The sequence below is a fragment of the Tenrec ecaudatus genome, unplaced genomic scaffold (assembly GCF_050624435.1).
Source record: "Tenrec ecaudatus isolate mTenEca1 unplaced genomic scaffold, mTenEca1.hap1 Scaffold_212, whole genome shotgun sequence".
In the NCBI taxonomy this organism is placed as follows: Eukaryota; Metazoa; Chordata; class Mammalia; order Afrosoricida; family Tenrecidae; genus Tenrec; species Tenrec ecaudatus.
The window spans coordinates 98562-117500 of NW_027458364.1; the positions used below are offsets into that span (position 1 = coordinate 98562).

General features: G+C 42.8%; 1 pseudogene; it reads left to right on the forward strand.

Annotated features, from left to right (window-relative positions):
• The first annotated feature begins 13300 nt into the window (after positions 1-13300).
• LOC142436308 (cyclin-C pseudogene) lies at positions 13301-15399 on the forward strand (annotated as a pseudogene).
• The last annotated feature ends 3540 nt before the right edge of the window (positions 15400-18939 follow it).

The window sequence follows — 18939 nt, forward strand, 5'->3', positions numbered from 1 at the left end:
TAGTCACACTGTGCAAGGGTCCCACAGGTGGAGAACCATTGGTCTAGAGAGCTCTGCACTGATGCATTGAGTCACTATGAGTTGGACTGGACTAGAAGGTTCCTAACAAAAACACCAACAATCATTTTTTACCATACCTTGTTAACTCAAAAAGATAAATAAGCAATTTCACAAATGAGGACATCCAGTTGCCCCTCCAAACTGGACAAGCATGAGTTAATGGTGACCTTGACCCCACGGTGTCCTCCAGTTGGTGCCATGCTGCCTTTATTCCCTCTGCCTCTCAGTTCTGTGGAGAAGAAGGGGAAAGGGAGGGAAAGAAAAAGAAAGAAATGAAAACATAATTTTCCCAGCTTCTTCACATCACTGAATTGAACTTTACTTTTAATAAAAGTATTATGAAATGGAAATGGTGCTTTCACTATTTTGCTTTTAGGTGATATTCAGAGACATGGTGCTGGTAATTATTTGAGCCGGGGAGGTTAGTGTGCAGACTTTCTGAACATGGTTGAGCCAGCATGCCCCCTTCCAGGCCTAGCATTTCCCTGGACTATGAGAAGTTATAGACAGTCTACCCTCTTCTTCCTCTGACTTCGCTGCAAACCATGGACACACTGGTTCTGACTTGACCTGGCTCCAGTACAGAAAAAAATATCCTCCTTGCATAATTGTAGTGCTTGCATTGGAAGGCACCCAGAGACAAATCTCTCATCTGGTGGCATAATGGGTTATGTGTTGGGCTATTAACTGCAAGGTCAGCAGTTGGAATTCACCAGTCGCTCCTTTGGAGAAAGATGAGGCTTTCTTCTCCCATAAAGAGTTATAGCCTTAGATGAGTATAAAAACTCAAAATGCATTGGCAGAGATTCCACAGAGAATAAGCCTCCATTAAATCCCCTGGGACCATTCACCAGGGATGGGATTAAACCCTGCTCACCGTCAGTACATCAGAAAGTGTATTGTTGCAGATATGATTAGGTTAAACATTAACATCTTATCATTTGTCTTTACTCTTAACACGTTTTTCATTTGTTCTTGTTTTAATATTCTGCTTTCCTTTTTATTGAAAAAAGTAACTAATGTCACTAAACAAGTAGAGAATTTGTTAAATGAGAATCTAATTGGTTATGTAAACTTTCACTGTAAACATAACACAATTTTATTTTTACAAAGAGTTATAGCCTTGGAAACCCAGGAGGCCGGAGTATTTTCTCTCGATAGGATTGTTATGCACCCAATGGCAATGAGTGTTGTTGGATTTTGTTTCTTTATTGTTTCTGTAGCTATGGTGGGGTATAGGGGTTATGTGTTGGGCTGCTAAACGCAATGTCTGAAATGGCAAATTTGAAATCCCCCAGCCACTCCAAGGGAGAAAGATGAGGCTTTCTACTCCCCTAAAGAGTTCCAGTCTCAGAGCAGCCAGTCCACAAAGAGAACAACATGGCTGGCCCCACTATGAGACATGATGCCCCTCAGTGACCAAGGGTGATACAGGGGACAGCACTGGAGACACAGTGTGCGAATTGCACCTAACCTGATTCCACCACACCGAGGCAAAGTGTGGTGGAGTGCAGTGGAACAGCAAGGGAATGGAGGGACAAGGTCCCCAGGGAATGCTGAAAGTGGACTTTGGGGCCAGGTTGTGGTGCCTCAACAGACTGGATTGGAAAACACTCCTAAGGTCCAACAAATGATCCTTGAACTAACTATAAGCTCTTCTTTCTTGATGTGTTTTGTTTTGTTCTTTGTCAGTGGTTTGTTTTCTTGTTTTGTTGTCTGGTTGTATACTGTTGCTCTGTTTTCCTCTGTCTTGTTTTCGTGCATGTTAGTGTCTCCACAGGTCTGTCTCAATAAGACAGGCTGGATGAACTATCTGGAGGAAAAACAACAGGACCAACAGTTCCGGGGGCACTTGGGATAGGGGAAGGTGTGTGGGGGGGTAAGGAAGTGGTGTTAACAAACACAGGGACAAGGGAACAACATGGGACTCAAAATGGTAGTGAGGGGGAAGTGGCAGGCATGGTAGGGAATGATCAAGGGTAAGATTACAAAAAGAAGAGGTATAGCTGTAACCCAGTTTGGGACGGAGCATGGTAGTGGGACAGGAGGAAAGTCAAGGGAGATGGAGGAAAGAGCTAGGAGTCAAAGTGCATTTATAGAGGTCTAGACAAAGACATGTACATGCAAATATATATATATATGTGTATATATATATATATATGTATAGGGAAATAGATCTATGTGTCTATATTTATAGGTTTAGTATTAAGGTTGTGGCAGGACCTTGGGCCTTAACTCAAGCACTCCCTCAATGCATGAATACTTTCTTTTATTAAATTGGCACTCTACAGTGCTCATCCTCCCGACACAACTGCTGAAGCCAAAGCTTGTGAACAAGTAAATGTGGTGAAGAAAGCTGATGGTGCCCGGCTATCAAAAGAGATAGTGTCTGGGGTCTTAAAGACTTGAAGATAAACAAGCGGCCATCTAGCTCAGAAGAAACAAAGCCCACATGGAAGAGCGCACCAGCCTGTGTGATCACGAGGTCCCGAAGGGATCAGTTATCAGGCATCAAAGAACAAAAAAATCACAGTATTAGCTGCACACCTCCATGATACGATTGGCGAAGACAAACGGGTGCATAAGCAAATGTGGCGAAGAAAGCTGATGGTGCCTGGCTATCAAAAGAGATAGTGTCTGGGGTCTTAAAGGCTTGAAGGTGAACAAGCGGCCATCTAGCTCAGAAGCAAAAAAGCCCACATGGAAGAAGCACAACAGCCTGTGCGATCACATGGTGCCAAAGGGACCAGGTATAAGGTATTATGCAAAAAATATATATATACCATATATATGGTATATATATGGTAATATATATATATAAATAGTGAATGAAGGGGGAAGTGCAGAGTGGAGACCCAAAGCCCATTTGCTGGCCACTGGAGATCCCCTCACAAAGGGGTTTAGGAGAGGAGATGGGTCAGTCAGGGTGCGATGTAGTACTGATGAAAAACACAGCTTTCCCTAGATCCTGGATGCTTCCTCCCCACAACTACCATGTTCCGTATTCTACCTTGCAGGACTGGATAGGGCAGAGGTTGTACACTGGTACATATAGGAGCTGGAGGCATAGGGAATCCAGGGTGGATGATACCTACAGGACCAGGAGTGTGAGGGGCGATACTGTGAGAGTAGAGCGTGAGTGGGTTGGAAACGGGGAACAGATTACAAGGATCCACATGTAACCTCCTCCCTGGGAGACAGACGGCAGAGAAGGGGGGGAGGGAGGCTCCGGATAGGGCAAGATATGACAAAATAACAATCTGTGGATTATCAAAGGCTCATGATGGAGTGGGGAGCGGGGAGGGAGGTTAAAAAAAAGAGGACCTGATGCAAAGGGCTTAAGTGGAGAGCAAATGCTTTGAGAGTGATTAGGGCAAAGAATGTACGGATATGCTTTATACAATTGATGTATGTATATGTATGGATTGTAATAAGAGTTGTATGAGCCCCTAATAAAATGTTTAAAAAAAAAAAGTTCCAGTCTCAGAAACTCACAGGTGCAGTTCTACCCCATCCTATAGAGTTGCCATGAGTTGGCATCAAATGGATGGCAGGAAGGACACATAACGATTCAGACCTGGGCTTAGTTTGGGTTCTCACTGAAGCAGACCCTGGCCAAAGACTTAAAGGCAATGAGCTTATTTAGGAAACTCTGAGCATGCAGGTAATGATGTGGGGTAGATTGTGAATCCAATTACAAACCTGGGAACCTGCTGCTTAATCACTTAGGAAGTCTCCAGTGGTAGGGTGTAGCACACGCCTCTCAGAGTTTAGCCATCCAAGGAGTGAGGGGCCTGGTCAGGGCTGTTCCCAGGGGCATATGTTCCTCAGCACATTCAGCCAGCACCAGCAAAGTGATCTTCAGAGCTGGCCCTTGGTGACTGAGGCGAGTACACGGAATCAGGAATTTGGGAGTGAAGAGAAGGAGCACCGGGAGTGTCTGCTACAGATTGGAGACTGGAAAGTCAACTCGTTGCTCCTCAAGGGGACAGGCACTCCCCTCTCTGGATCTCACTTTTAACATCGATACACAAAGGTCGATTCTGTGAGGGTCACAGACTGGGGACTCCCATAGCCAAATGAGGACCTGTGTGGACTCTGGTTGGCCTGCTTATTCACTGCCATCTAGAAGATTCCAACTCACCGTGACCCTGTAAGACCGAGCAGAACTGCCTCTGTGGGTTTCCGAGGCTGAAATTCTATATGGACTAGAAAGTCTCATCTCTGCACAACCCCCACCCTATCCCCCACACCCCGCTCCCCAGTGTGACTGGTGGTTTCAAACTACTGACCTTCTAGTTAGCTGCCCAACACATAACCCACTGTGCCACCAGGGCTCTTTGGCCTACCTGGCTTCTATCCAATGTTATTGAATCGCCTTTGAAAAAATCAGGAGCTTTTTAAGAAAACAGGAATTTTGACTTTCTCTAGAAAAATCGATCTGGCATCACTGGAACCTAAACTAGAGGATCCACAATTCCACGTGGCTCTGGGAATCTCAACATTTCTTCCTCCTGCTCAAAGTAAAATGGTTTAAGGGGACCTTTCACAGCTGGTGGGCTGGTCTCCTTTCTAGAAAGTTGCCTCTGTAAAGAAAATGCATCTTTCTTCCCTTTTACCTAGTTGGGGGTGGTGAGGGTAGCGGGAGCCATTGGGTTAAGAAAAAACAGTCGAGGTAGCTTCAGTTGCCCTGCCAGGGCTTTAGAGTCCAAGCCTTTTTTGCTCCACCTGACTGGCCTGCTATTTCCAGGGCAGCCCCACCATCTGTTCCCAGATGCAGGGAGGGAGCCCACTTTCCTTCATCACACCTGCCCCAAACTCAGGCCCAGAACTACTGTCTAAACACAGAACAACTTTTGTCTGTGGCCAAATGTGGGATCCCAAATTTCTTCCCTCTTTCCCAATACTCCTTCAGTGACTTGATGACCTGGGCCAGGCTGAGATGAATTAGCTTGCTCCTCACAGCTGGCTGCTGGGTTCCAGTCAACTCCCAGAGGCCACTGGCTGTGCCCATCAGTAGAAGTGGGAGTTGAGAACCCTCAGCTCTTGGCTGAGCAGCTCTGTCAGTCTGTAGCTGTTGACTGTAGCTGCTTCTGACAGCCAGTCTAGCAGGTGCTTTAAGTCATTTCAGTCGCTCCACCTCAGCTGTGATTAGTCTAGTCTCTGTAGCCTCAGAGGGAGGGGAAAACCAAACACCTCAATTACTTTGAATCAGAGTGAGTTATCCTCTTTTAAAAGGCAGAAAGTCTGAATTGGAGGATATTTTGGGGGGTCTCTTTTATGCATTTCACATTTACAAAATAAGAACTAACAGTATTTGTTCCAGTAAGTGGATCAGAACCAACTAAGGGCCCCTCCTCCCACCAGGCCACGTCTCACTAAGAATAGAGGTCCATCACTTGTCTGGCATTTTGTGGTACTGTGGTGACTTTTGTTTTGTGTGATACTGGGAGCTATGTGATTGGCATTTCATATACCAGCAGGGTCACCCAAAGAGCTTCCAGACAAAGAACAGACAATGAAGAAGGAATTGGCTGCCCGCATGGGAAGAATGAGCCATTGAAAACCCTATGGATAGCAGCAACACTGTCAGTTACTAGACCCCCCATGAACAACAGAAGAACATTGTCAGAACGTGTGCCAGATGATGAGCTCTTCAACTTGGAAAGTATTCAAAATACGGCTGAGGAAGAGGAAGAGCTGGCTTTTCATAGGCAAGTCGACCATAATGATGCAAATCGAGTATAGCTATCAGGACCTTCATTTGCTGATGGGGCACAACTCAAAATGAGGAGAAACAGTTCAAATCGTCATTAATAATTGAAACTTGGGATGTATGAAATATGAATCTAGGGACATTGGAAGTCATTAAAAATGAAATGGAATACATAAAGATTGATATTGTAAGCATTAGTTAGCGGAAATGGACTGATATTGACCATTTTGAAACAGAAAATCTTATGGTTTACTCTGCTGGAAATGACACAATCAAGAGAAACAACATTGCATTCATCATCAAAAGGACATTTTAAGATCTATTTTAATGTACAATGCTATCTTTGATAGGATGCTATGTAGCCCCCTTCAAGGAGAACCAATCAATACAACTATTGTTCAAATTTATGCACCAACCACCCAAAGCTGGTGACACAGAAATTGAATAATTCTACCACCATATTCAGTCCCAAATTTGTCAGACTTGCTATCAAAATGCTATTGGAATGCAAAAGTTGAAAACAAAGAGGAAGGATCAGTAGTTGAAAAATATGGTCTTGGTGATAGAAACCAAGCTGGAGATCGCATGACAGAGTTTGCAAGACCAATAAATTGCTGATAGCATATACTATGTTTTCCAACTTCTGTTCTTTCCTCTTTGATTCCTACATTTGCACTCCAATCACCAATAATTACCAATTTATCTTGATTGTATGTTAGAATTTTGCATGATTAATGATTTCTTCAAACATATGATCAACAACAAAAAAGGTGACCATAAATGTGGACTTCTCCAGATGGAATACACAGAAATCAAATTGACTACACCTGTGGGAAGAAACAATAAAAGAAGCTCAATATCAGCAACTGAAACCAGTCCAGGGGCTGATTGTGGAACAGATCAGCAATTGTTCATATGTGAGCTCAAGTTGAAGTTAAAGAAAATGCAAACAAGTACACGAGAGTCAATATACAACCTTGATAATAACCCACCAAATTTTGAGAACATCTCTGAATAAAGCACAGTGTCATTTTAAAAAAAAAGTAAAGAAAAGATACAAGTGCATGTCAGAAGAGACTCTGAAACTTACTCTTAATCAGAGAGTCGCTAAGGCAAATGGAAGAAATGATGAAGTAAAGAGCTAAAAAGAAAATTTCAAAGGACAACTCGAGAATACAAAGTAAAATATTATCACAAAATGTGCAAAGGCCTAGAGTTAGAAAACCAAAACAGATCATATTCAGCATATCTTAAACTGAAAGAACTGAAGAAAAATGTCAAGTCTCGAGGTGCAATATTAAAAAATTCTATGGGAAAAATATTGAATGATGAAGGAAACATCTGAGGAAGATGGAAACAATATGGAGTCACTGTATCAAAAAGAATAGACCAACATTCAACCATTTCAGGAGGTAACATATGAGCAAGAACCAATGGTCAGGAAAGAAGAAATCCAAGATGCATGGAAAGCACTAGCCCAAAACAAGATGCCAGGAATTGCTGGGATATCTATTGAAATGTTTCCACAAGCCGATAAAGCACTGGCAGCACTCACTCATCTATGTCAGGAAATTTGGAATACAGCTACTTGGCTAACGGACTGGAAGAGATCCATATGTGTATACATACCAAAGAAGGGAGACAAACGGAATGGTCGAATTATGTACCCCTATCATTGGCATCACATATGAGTCAAATTGCACTGAAGCTAATACAACAACAGTTGCATTAATTCATTGACAGAAAGTTACCATATTCAGCATTCAAGAGCCATCGTGGCACAGTGGTTACAGGTTGGATTGCAAACCCCAAGGTCAGCAGTTCAAAACCACCAGTCACTCCGTGGGAGAAAGGCAAGGTTTTCTACTCCCATAATGAGTTACAGTCTCAGAAACTCACAGGGGCAGTTAGTTCTACCCTATACTATAGGGTCAGGATGAGTTGTCATCAACTACAAGGCAGTGAGTTTGGTTTCCCAGAGATTTAAGCCAGATTCAGAAGAGGATGTGGAACAAAGGATATCAGATATCAGATGGATCTTGCCTGAAAGCAGTGAATACCCCAAAGATGTTTACTTATGTTTTATTAACACCCAAGGTATCTGACTGTGTGGATCATAACAAAACATGGATAGTTTTGAGAAGGGAATTCCAGAACACTTTGTCTTGCTCATGTGAAACTTGTACATGGATTAAGAAGCAGTAGCAAAAATAGAACAAGGGTAGATTGCATGGTTTAAGAATCAAGAAAGGTGTGCATCCAGGTTACACCCACTTATTATACTTTTTCAATCTGTATGGTGAGCAAATAATCAGAGAAGCCAAATTATATGAAGAAGAACACAGAATCAGATTTGGAGGAAATATTATTAACAACCTGCTATATGCAGACGACACAGTTTGGCTTGCTGACAAGGATGGGGGACTTGAAGCACTTGCTGGTGAAGATCAAGGATTGCAGACTTCAATGTGGGATACAACTCAACACAAAGAAAACCAAAGTCCTCACAACTGAACCAATAGGTAACATGATGATAAATCGAGAAAAACTTGAAGTTGTCAGGGATTTTGTCTTGTCTGGATCCACAAGCAATGCTCCTGGAAGCAGCAGTCAAGAGATGAAAAAATACATTGCACTGGGTAGATCTGCTGCATAAGAGCTCTTTAGAATGTTGAAAAGTTAGGATGTTACTTTAAGCAGGAAGTGCACCTGATCCAAACCATGGTATTTTCATTTGCCTCATCTGCATGTGAAAAGCTTGCCATTGAGTGAAGAAGACCCAGGTAAACTATGAATTTGAACCATGGTACTGGCAAAGAATATTGACAGTACCATGGACTGCCAAAAGAACAAACAAAATCTGTCTTGGAAGTACGGCCAGAATTCCCATTAGAAGTAAGGATGGTGAGACTTTGGACATGTTGTCAGTGGAGACCAGTCCCTGGAGAGGCATCATGCTTAGAAAAATGGAAGGGCTGTGAAAAAAGGGTGAAGGCCCTTGAAGAGCTGGATTGACACAGTGACTACAACAAGAGGACTGAGCATAGGAACACTTGGGTGGATGGAGGAGGAGCTGTTATTGTTACATTCTGCTGTGAATAGGTTTGCCATGGACCAGAACCAACTGGATGGCAAACTAACAACAACAACAACAACAACAACAACAGGGAGAGACATTAAAAAGCCAAACTCACTGCCATTGAGTTGACCTTGATTCAGAGCAACCCGTGAGTTTCCCGAGAGTGTAACTTTTCACAGGAGGGGAAAGCCTGTTTAACCTACTACTTAGCAGCCCAGCCCATCACCAGGGCTCCACAAGGATAGAGAGAAGCACTGTTAGGGCTGGATAGGGCAGAGGCTGTATACTGGTACATATGAGGGCTGGATGTACAGGGAATCCAGGGTGGACGATACCTTCAGGACCAAGGGTGTGAGGGGCGATGCTGGGAGAGTGGAGGGTGAGTGGGTTGGAAAGGGGGAACTGATTACAAGGATCCACATGTGACCTCTTCCCTGGGAGAGGGACAGCAGAGAACCGGGGAAGGGAGACCCCGGATAGGGCAAGATATGACAAAATAACGATGTATAAATTACCAAGGGCACATGAGGGAGAGGGGAAGGGGTGGGAGGGGGAAAAAAAGAGGACCTGATGCAAAGGGCTTAAGTGGAGAGCAAATGCTTTGAGAATGATTGGGGTAGGGAATGTATGGATGTGCTTTATACAATTGAAGTATGAATATGGGTGGATTGTGATAAGAGTTGTATGAGTCCGTATTAAAATGCAAGAAAAGAAAAGTGGAGAAAAAAAATGATTAGGGCAAAGACTGCACAGATGTGCTTTATACAATTGATGTATGTATATGTATGAACTGTGATAAGAGTTGTATGAGCCCCTAATAAATTGTTTAAAAAAATGATCCTCAATTCTATCTGAATCCTTGCCAGGGCTGCAAGTTGCCTTAATAAACACAAGCAAAAAATGTACCTCTGGCAGCAGACCGCTCAGGTTCAAATCCAGGCTCTCTAACTTATTGACTATGTGACCTTGGACCTCTCTGTGCTTCCAAAGACTCACTTTCCAAAAGGGAAGTCATAAGCCAACTTTTCTTATTCCTCACTGGGTTGCTTTGAAGATGAAATGAGACATCTGTCTAAAAATGCTTCTGACCATCCCTTGGTTCTCAGAGCTCCACAAATGCTATGGATTATTGTTTTAAGATTATGAATGCTTTTTTTCCAAGGGTAGTGCAAAGATTAACATCAGTGCTACTTCTCTCTGACAAAATATAAATCCAAATTTCTAAATAGCAGGGTCTGAACGGATGCGCTGTTAACAGCATCTTGCTTTTCTCCCATCACTTGTCACAGTAAATCTGACAAGAAATGCTGGGCTAGGGCCTGCAGCCAAGCCCCTCACTGGCAAAGTGCAGGACCTCAGGTTGTTGGCAGGCCAAGGGGCATCACAATGGCAAGAGGAGACTCCACAAAGGGCCCCTGATTCCTCCCCCACGCCCCCCTTCCCCACGTTCAGGGTGAAACGTCAAAATACAATTTTTTTTGTCACCTGGTGAAATAATGAGCCCCCATTCCCATTGCCTTGGTATCATCAGAGTGCAACAGCCACGTGGGGTAATCGCTGTCTCCGTGTTAATGCTGCTCAGTTCAAACATTTTCACAGGCCCTGGCGAAATGAAACCCGTGCTTTCTACCTAGGTGGAGTTTGAGGCGATTCAGCCCATTTGCTTCTGCTGAAGAGGCTACCTCAGAAAAACAGGAAATAAAAACATAGAGGGTGCCATTGACATTAGGTTTCTCGTTTTCTTCCTTTCTTCCCTACCTTCCTTTCTTCTTCTTGCCCTTCTCTTTCTCTTTTCTTCCTTCCCTCCCTTTGCTCACGTCTTCCTGCCTGCCTTCACCTTCCATCTTCCCTCCCGCACTCCTCCATTTCTTCTTCGCTCTTCTCTCCCCACCCCCACCTTTCTCCTTTCCTTCCCTGCCTTTTCCCTTCAGCCTCCCAGTCTCCCTCCTTCACTCTCTCCCTTTCCTCCTTCCTTTCCCCACCTTGTTTTCATCCAGTGATTTGTACTCCTTTCTTCCTCTCATCCCACCCCTCCCCATTGCTGGAGAAACATCAGTTCCTTTTGGCGCTGGTTTTTTGGCGCCAGACCCTGTTCTTTGGGTGCTCACAAGTCTGCGTCCTGTGTGCAAACATAAGACAGACATATGATCAGGGTTGGACAGAAGATGGGATTTGACAGGTGTTCTGCACCCCAAATCTCCAGGAGACAAAGGTAAAGTCAGGCTCCTGCCTTTAAGGTTATATCTCCCATTGTAACTGCATCCCACAGAGGCTCCTGCCTCCTGGCCACCTGAGGCCTGCTGCCTGCCTTCCTCTAGCTCCTGGGGAATTGGGGCAGCAGTGGCAAGAACAACAAAAATCCCCAGGAGTTGACAAGAAGGGAGGCTGCCTTGCTCAAGAGACGGCCCCCTCACACACCTGCATGTTGTTGAGATGCAGGTTCTCATCCCTGTGGCTGGGCAAGAAACGCCCCCTCGGCCAAACGCAGTGGCTTCAAACAAGGACCATCATCCTGTGGTTTCTGGGAGGCCACTGGGTCGTGCTTGGAGTCTCCCATGAGTTGGCAGTCACATGGGAACTGGGGCAGGGGCCTCTGGTGACTCCAGTGCGTACACGTGCACTCAGAGGGCTGGCAGCTGAAGCTGGCCATTAGCTGGGTGCTTAGCTGGGTTGTTGGTTGGAGTGTCTCCACGTGGCCTTTCCAGGTGGCTCAGGCTTCTTTCAGCATAGTGTCCGGGTGCAGAGAAGTGTTCTGAGAGGTAGCACGTGGAGGCTGGACATTCTGAGGGTGAGCACTCAAGAAGAAGACTTTGAAGGGATTTTTCAGAAGCTGTGAAGCACTTTGGGGGAGGGAAGGGTGTTGCCCAAACTAGATGTCACAGTGTCATCTTCTCCATAATCTATTGGTCACAGAGGTCATGAAACATCCCAATTTAAGGGGAAAGGGCATAGACTCTACCTTCCTATAGGTAGCCTGTCAAGGAATTTGGGGGTCACATACGAAGACTGGGAGACCCTGGGTGGCACAAATGGTTAAGAACTCAACGTATCAAGTGGTGGGCAGTTGCACCCCTCAGAAGAAATAAATAATGGCCTGCTTCTAGAAGCCCACAGGCTTGAGAAACCTGTGATGTGTAGTTTCTCCCTGGCACCTAGGGGGTCCTCGGGAGCCAGAACCAACATAACAGCAACGGGTTGGGTTTTTGTTGGTTTTGTTTGGGCTAATATTAAAACGACTAGTATGAAATTATATATGTATTGTGTTTAACTCTCAGGACTCTGATTATGCTGAAGTTGAACAAAACCGTCTGCCTCTTCTATGAACGCCAGCCAATGGAGGCAAAGGGTGAGGGTCTAGAGGAAGAATGAATGTCACATTCCCGTCCTTATGTTTCAGTTGTCCTTAAAGGGCACAGGGGACAAACCAGATGTCTTTGATATGATTTTAGCCTAATGATGTGCTAGTATGATGATGAGCAGCCTGAAAAGTGGTTTTAACTAATGTGATCCAATATTTGAAAAGTTGACGATTTCACATCGAATTTTATATTCTCAGCATCTCAGTTACAAACAGAAAATCAGGCCTTAAAATCCTTGCATTTCCCCAAGGCAACAACAGTCTGGAGCTAGAATTTGAATGTCCCCTGTGGATGAGCTGACATGTGCCTGTTAACCACAGTCCCCATCCATCCCTATTGCCCCCAACACAGAGGTTGGCTACTAGTATCCTTTATCTATATGGCTAAATAGGTTAGTTGGTTTGGATTGGGTTGCTAGTTTTTCCTTTTTTTTTTTTTGTGCTTACTTTTGATTTTTTGGGGGGCTAGGAAATGGTGTGTATTTTGGTACCATATCTTCCAAAGCGAGAAAATAAAACCCAGTAAGCCAAGAAGGTCAAACAGTCTAGATTAATGATGAAAGGAGGAGCCCTGTTGGTGAAGTAGATTATGAGTTGGACTTCTAACTGCAAGATCAGAAGTTCGAAACTCCCCCCACCCCACCCCCACTCCCCAAGAGAAATATGAGATTTTCTACTCCTGTAACGATTTACAGCCTTGGAAACCCACAGGGGCAGTTCTATACTCTGTCCAAAGGGTTGCTATATGTCATAATTGATTCCAGAGTAGTGAGGTTTTCTTGATTGATATAAATAATTTTTGGTGAGTATTGAAAAAACCAGTCAATATTATTTTTAATACACATCAAAGAAGGTCCACATTAATTGTTCACACAACCCTGCCACCTTCTTTCTTTATTCCCTTGCCTCTCACTCTCCTTTCTTCCTCCCTATGGTCTTTTATCTCATTCTTTTTCTTTCAAGGGTTAGCCTAGGAGTGGGGAAGTCTGAGTAATTCTTAACCAAAAGACTAAATTGGGGTTGCCGCCGCGGAGCGGAGTGGAGCTGGTTGCAGTCACGGAGCTCGGGTACCGAGCGGGCTGGGTCTATGGTCGCTCCGCGGGTCGCTCCGCCGGCTGGTGCTTCTTCATCAGGACAAGCTGTGTTCCATGGCAGGGAACTTTTGGCAGAGCTCCCACTATTTGCAATGGATTTTGGATAAACAAGACCTTCTGAAGGAGCGCCAAAAGGACTTAAAATTTCTCTCAGAAGAAGAGTATTGGAAACTACAAATATTTTTTACAAATGTTATTCAGGCATTAGTTGAACATCTTAAATTAAGACAGCAAGTTATTGCCACTGCTACAGTCTATTTCAAGAGATTCTATGCCAGGTATTCTCTGAAAAGTATAGATCCCGTATTAATGGCTCCTACTTGTGTGTTTTTGGCATCCAAAGTAGAGGAATTTGGAGTAGTCTCAAATACAAGGTTGATTGCTGCTGCTACTTCTGTATTAAAAACTAGATTTTCATATGCCTTTCCAAAGGAGTTTCCTTATAGGATGAATCATGTATTAGAATGTGAATTTTATCTTTTAGAACTAATGGATTGTTGCTTGATAGTGTATCATCCTTATAGACCTTTGCTCCAGTATGTGCAGGACATGGGCCAAGAAGACATGTTGCTTCCCCTGGCATGGAGGATAGTGAATGATACCTATCGAACGGAGCTTTGCCTACTGTACCCTCCTTTCATGATAGCTTTAGCTTGCCTACATGTGGCCTGTGTTGTACAGCAGAAAGATGCCAGACAATGGTTTGCTGAGCTTTCTGTGGACATGGAAAAGATTTTGGAAATAATCAGGGTCATTTTAAAACTCTATGAACAGTGGAAGAATTTTGATGAGAGAAAAGAGATGGCAACTATTCTTAGTAAGATGCCCAAACCAAAACCACCTCCAAACAGTGAAGGAGAGCAGGGTCCAAATGGAAGTCAGAACTCTAGCTACAGCCAGTCTTAGAACATTCCGAAGATTTTCATAGTGGACCACTTGGAAATAAACCATTGGACAGATTTCAGTAATGTCTTCAATGGAACACAAATGAAAATGAATAGTTGGTTTCTGTCAAGCACTTTGGGAAGTGATTTATTTTTGCAAAATAATTTTCCTTACCTGGTTTGATTTTACTGCATCATTGATTAAAACCTCTTAATTATAAAAATTTTGAAAGTTTCTAAGGAACCTGCAGATAGACAGACATAGACATATCAAGATTTATAGCTCTTTGATTAGTATAATTTTTAAGTTGAATAATATAATTTTAAAATTTGGATTTGTAGCTTTTTATTAAGTCAGGAAACATGAACACAATTTGTTTTAAATCCTCTTTGGTCACTGAAGGACCAGAACAAGGACAATAAAAGTCAAACATCTGAGGGCTTTTTTCCCTCTTTAACTTAATTTTAAAGCTGTATTTAAGGAATCAAATCTTACAAAATCCTGGAAGATTTTGGTAATGATGTTGATGATTTCAGGGAAAATAATCAAGTACCTATTGATTTAAAAGTATATTTTATTCAATAGTTTTGGTGTCTTGCCAGGGAAGACTCTAGCCCAGTTCTAGCAGAAAAGTGCAATATGTACAGCAAGCATATTTTGATGTTTTAAAAGTTATATTAATTCTGTAAACATTTTAAAAGGCTGGGCAAACTTTAAAAGAAAAAAAAAGATCCTACATGAAGTTATTTGCAATTGAGTCACAGTTAATCAAGCATTTAAAATTTTTTAATTGGCTAAAACACCGATTATATGGTTAAAATTTGGTAAACTTTCAATGTTAATTTTTACTGTACTGTGAAAAAAATTTTATAATACATACATCCCTTACTTAATTTTTCTGTTTTAGTGTGACTTCACAAATTTACTATAGATATCCTGAGCCAAGAACACAATCAGGTTTCGGGCCAGTTTGATACTGGCTGTTCTTAATTCTGATATGAGTGGAGGAGTTCAGGCTCAATGTCATCTCAGTGGGACTGTGCTGTCTGTGGAACTCAATGAATTAATAATTTTCTTCAGACTTGAAGGAGAGTGGTAAATAAGTTAAGGAGTTAAAGGATGTCAGTGTACAATTTAAGGGTTCATTGTGGAAAATGGATTATTAAATGTTGAATTCCTGGTATAAAACTGCAAGAATAAAAGAAAGTTCTCCAAAAAAAAAAAAAGACTAAATAGGTTTTATTGTTGGTGTTATTACTTGGGTTAAATTTTTTTCTTTTCTCTTCTTCTATTGGTTTGTGTCATGTAACCCAGAAAATGAGGAAACATTTGGAACATCAAAACACTATCCTTTCTCAGTAGACTACAAGCATTAAAGGCAACAGAGATAAATACTCCAATAATAACAATAACATACAAGGATAGCTAGAGAGATAAATAGATAGATAGAAAAACCACAAAATCTGAGCAGTTGTGGGAAGGAGAATGGGACTAGCCCCATGAATAAATATAGGTTTGCCAGAGAATAGTTCTATATACATATTAGCATATACTACAAATATGTTCATGAATATAATAGTGCATCCAGGAGGCATAGTTATGAAAATGTCTTAGGTATAACAAAACCCCTTGAGGGAGCGTGTCCTAAATATGGGGGATCAGGAACATAGCTCTGAGAGACCTCAAGATCAATTGGAACAAACTAGCTCACAAAGACAATGTTCTGTATCCATCAGGGAAGTGACTGGGGTCTTCAAAAGCTAGTGAGTAGCAAACTAAAAGTCGGTTCTTGGTCTTACCCTATGTGTTGGACAGGGTTCTCTAGAGAGAGAAAACCATATTGCTAGTAATTATATATAAATATATTAAAAAGCTAGATATACAATAGAAGAAATGAACCACTAAATTATATACAGATAGATAACACAAGAAACTAACAGTGAAATTATAAAACAGTGAGACACTAGCAGTCCTTTAAGGCTTGAGAGCCGCCAGTTGCCAGTCCCTTTCTGTAGAGAGAGCTGGGCTATATATACCCAGGCAGCAAACAGCAAGGCAAGTCACCAACTGTCACCAACTGTCGGTCCCCAGCTCCAGAGATGAACATACCAATCCTGTGGGATTAAATGGACCTCAACTTACAGCGACACAGTCCACAAGCTAGGCATCCCACAGGTAGTGTACCCCTTTAAATTGAGGCACAGAACAAGCAAGGCGAGGCTCACGAAACCATCTATCCCTCTGCCCTTCGATTAATCCTACTTGTGTTTATCGGCTAGGCTGGCACTATAAACTATTGGACCCTGTCTGGAGCAAATAACAGTGAATAAAATCAAGATGCCTGGCAACAATTAGTCCAAATCAGTAATGGACTATGCGTACCTCAGCCTCTATGATGCTAAGGTCAGAAGAACTAAAAGGTGCCTGCCTATCACAAACAGCTGCTCTGAAAGGGATCATGGTACATGATCCTAGATAGAGTGGGGAGTAATGTGTCAGAAAACTGAAAGTCATACTACTACTACCAATAGTAATAATAATGATAAAAGATGAGGTTTATTGGTTAGATAGACTAGTGAGATCCCCACTACTATGGTCCTTCATCACCCTTCAGGTCTGGAACTGAATTCCACCCCCTGAAAAATAGACAGGTTTATAAAGTGAACCTTATGAAAATCAAAGGTTGCAGCCCTCAGTATGGATTACAACTCAATGTCAAGAAGACACACATCCTCACAACTTGATCAATAGGTACCATGATAAATGGAGAAGTTTGTTGTTTTTTTATTTGTTGTTATTTGTTGAAGTTGTCACGGATTTTTGTCTTGATGAGGTATATAATCAATGCTCTTGGAAGCTGCAATCATGAGATCAAATGATGCATTGCGTATGGATACATTTGGTGCACAATACGTCTGTAGAGTGCTAAAAAGCAAGGATGTTACTTTGAGGACTAAGGTGCACCTTACCCAAGCCATAGTAATTTAAATTGCCTCATAAGTATGTGAAAGTCAGACATTGAATAAGGAAGGCTGAAGAAGAATTGATATGTTTGAATTGTGGTGCTGGTGAAGAATATTGAAAGTAACATGGACTGCCAAGGGAACAAACAGATCTGTCTTAGAAGAAGTATGGCCAGAAGGCTCCTTAAAGGCAAGGATGGTGAGACTTCCTCTCACATACTTTGGTCATGTTATTAAGAGAGACTAGTCCCTGGAGAAGGACATCATGCCAGGTGAAGTAGAGGGACAGGGAAAGAGAGGAAGCCCCTTAAGGAGATGGATTGACAGTGACTGAAACAAGGGGCTCAAGCTTGGGAACAATTAGGAGAATAATTCAGGGCTAGGTAGTGATTCTTTCTGTTTGGCATAGGGTCAATGTGGGTTGCAACTGGCTCAATGGCACCTGATAAGAACAACTACACCAAAATGAATCATAGCACTGAGGAGCACACATTCCTCAGAACCATCAACCATTCAAAAGCTAATAGGCAGTATTTGCCCAAGGCCAAATTCAAAAGGCAGGCAAGGTTAGGGGAGAAGGGTGAATGAAAACAGGAAGCAGAGTTTCAATGGCATGAGTGATATTACATTGCAGGAGATTGTCATCAATGTCACATAAAAAAACGAGTATAAATTGTTATGTGCAAAGCTGATTTTCTCTGTAAATCTTAACCCACCTTACAATTAAAAGTTTCTTTTTTTTAAAAAAAAAGACACCATAGTTCATATAATAGACACAGCCAAAGATCTCCTGGACAATCCTAAAATGATCTCCCAAATGATTTGGGTAGTTAGCCCTCCCCAGGGAGTTCTACCCATTGAAACGCTGGGTGGTTATGGCTGCAATTATATTTCAGGCCAGAAGAGGCAGCAGAGGCCTGGTTGTTCAAATGCTGCAAAACTACCAGACAATGGGCAAACAGTTTCTTTCCACGGACGACTAGCGGCTCTGTCATATCCATGTCTGGTGTTCAACACTTGGCGACAGAATCCAGCCCGCTGGGTTTGGGTGGGGTCTGTTTCTCACCCATGCTTGGCTTGGGATTGTTCTATGGCATCCACTAAGTGGAGTCCTTTCCTTTCTGATGTCCCAAGAAAGCTGTTTTCTCCTTTTTCCTCTCTGGCCCTCTTCCCAAGAACCCTGGGGTTCACTCTGCTTTCCTCTGGTTGATGTTTCTCAGGCAGTTACTTGACCTTGGTTCATCTACTGCAGGTGACCATTTGCAAGGAACTGTACCGTCCTTGGATGGTGTTTTTCATGAGCTAGGCTGCGAACTATGGGTTAAAGGTTTGAGTTCACCCAGAGGTGCCTTCCAAGAAGGGCCTGGTGATATGCTTCTGGAAAAAAACTCACCTCAGCCATGGAAAATTCTAGGGACCGGACTTCTCTAACACACTTGGGCTCTATGTGAGTCCGAGTTGACTCAATGGCAATTGGTTGCTGGTATTCCTGTAAGTAGAAGACAACAATCTTTAAGCAGTCCCTCTTGGATTCATGGGAGGAGGATGGCTTCCGCTGAGAGAACTTCTCAGGGCTCCAAGGGCTCAATGATCTTACAAAAAATGAGAGAAACGATGAGCCTGATGACAGATGATATTGCTATGCAGGCCCCGTTTCAGGATGCTCAAGGTTCCAGGTCTTTCCCTGACTCACAGTGGAGCCGTGTTAGGTTCCAAATAGAAGGTCACCCTTGCTCCCAGGACCTGGAGCCTTGTAGCTGAGCAGAGCAGTCATGATGAGAAAG